Source organism: Monopterus albus, unplaced genomic scaffold (genome assembly GCF_001952655.1).
Source record: "Monopterus albus unplaced genomic scaffold, M_albus_1.0 scaffold51.1, whole genome shotgun sequence".
Classification (NCBI taxonomy): domain Eukaryota; kingdom Metazoa; phylum Chordata; class Actinopteri; order Synbranchiformes; family Synbranchidae; genus Monopterus; species Monopterus albus.
Window position 1 is genome coordinate 5,731,024 of NW_018127931.1, and position 2,029 is coordinate 5,733,052.

Below are 2,029 nucleotides of genomic sequence, written 5' to 3' on the forward strand. Positions count from 1 at the left end.
TGACAACTGAATGATTTTGCTACCTGAAATGATGCTGAAGTAGAATTTTCCCATTCATTTGAATGGAGCAAGATTTTCAAAGTAAAATAAATATTTTAAAAGTATGACGTTTAGAAGACTTCTGAAGAGACCCATGAATGTCCTTGAAGAGCTGAACATTTTGATATAAAAATCTTCAACATCCAAACATTATGAACTTCAACTACTGTAGAAGTTGCTGCTGCAGCTGGATGGTCTTTCTATTTTGTGCATCTTATGCTGTTATCAGACAGCTGACAGGGGGTAGTGGTAGTAGCGAGGTGGCAGGAAATAAGAGGAGAGAAGAAAGGTTCCTGGCTGAACAAGAAACAGGGATTTTGTGGTTAATGGTGGACACCTTGACCCCTAAACCAGCAGGATGCCTCACATGGTCTGACTCAAGCCATCACTGTATTTATACATGAAATTCAGCGGTAATAATTTTTTTTTAAACACGCACTATGCTTTTCAAGGTTGAAAATCATATGCAGTGACCACTGATGACTCATTGTGTTAGTTCATCTGTTCAGGTGTAGGGAGGGTTTGTGCTGATGTTATGAGTGAAGCAGAAATTCTTAACTGTTTATAACTTGTTTCTCACTAAGTCACAAGCCTGCTCGTATGTTTTTGGGATAACCCACAACTTGGCTACCAGCACTCCTGTCATATGACATTCTGCTCTGTACTCATTAAATAACAGTCAGCAGAGGTTTTCCTTCCCCCTGTCTCTGCCTGTCACTTATAGCCAGTCCCACCATCCTATCATTGTAATGGCAATATGGATTATTTGCATGTGCAACTCAGTTGCAGGATTCAGTGCTGATTAAACAGGGTATATAATTAGAGGTCTTGTAAGTTGTTTTTTTAGGCTCTTGATGACAATGCTGTGTGGTATTTGATGTGTGTTTTTTGCAGATAAATATAGAGTAGCAGGAACCAGTTTGTTATTTTATTATCTGTTTATGCTGGTGTTTATTTTCTTGAGGGGAGGGGGATACTTGTTACGTACTTGTTGGATGTTACGTCAACGGCTGAAAGATCAAAGGACTCAGCCAACGATAAAGTTTGGTTTGCAAGTTTATTTCACTCGACGATTTCACAGAACCGGAGACACATTAAAACCATTTTGCTGCCCGTACATCCACTGACGATCCTCTGAACGTGACCAGATGCATTCAACAGGACAGGTGCAATTTTTAATTATGCTACGTATTCAGCAATATGCGAGGCTCGCAACTGTGATCTCTAAAAGAAATGTGTTACCAACGGATTACTTTGGATATCTCAAAAACTAAAACCCTCGAGAACACCATCTCTCCTTACAGGTCAAAGTAAGTGTACAGTTTATAATTTTAATCCCAAACCATAAATGTGAGACATAAAATTTGCCATCGAAATAATTTTCCACATTGTCTGTTCGTTAGCTAATCTCTGATTTACAAAAAAACTCATATTAATCCTAATCTGACCCCAGAAACACACACACTTTCCCGGTCTCACGTACAGGCTGCACTCTGGATCACCTACAATAAATTCACAACTATTTTGATAATCGTATAGAAATAACATGAAAAGGTGAGAAAAAGGAATTAAGAAACAGGTAGAGAGGAGGAGAGGCAATGAGTTGGGTGCATAATGGCATCTTAACATCTCGAACGGGTAAGTATAATTTTATTTGCTTTAATTACATTTTATATAGTAGTCATGAACCAATCATCTGTGCCTTAGTTTTTTAAAAACTGAGCTACAGCTCCTCTGGTCTTCTATTTATCTTTCAGAGTGAGGAGAGAGGAAGTGATGGAGGGCAGGATGAAGTGTAAGACCTTTCATGTGCACGGTAAATATCAGTTTGTCTAATGATGTTAACGATTTTATGTAGTCATCGGTTCCCATTTCATATGAATTTCTAAATATTCCATTTTGTCTTATACAGTCAGTCTTGTGAGGGGCGACCTCAGAGGGTTCCCGCCCCCCAGTGTGCGCGTGGCCCTGGTCCGGTACAAGCCCCCGC

At 39.4% G+C, this 2,029-nt stretch overlaps 1 long non-coding RNA gene across 1 annotated transcript; it reads left to right on the top strand.

Annotated features, from left to right (window-relative positions):
* The first annotated feature begins 1,277 nt into the window (after positions 1 to 1,277).
* On the top strand, positions 1,278 to 1,848 carry LOC109960994 (uncharacterized). Its single transcript, XR_002275079.1, has 3 exons — positions 1,278 to 1,349; positions 1,525 to 1,677; positions 1,797 to 1,848. It is a non-coding gene; the product is annotated as an uncharacterized LOC109960994 (long non-coding RNA).
* Positions 1,849 to 2,029: the final 181 nt, after the last annotated feature.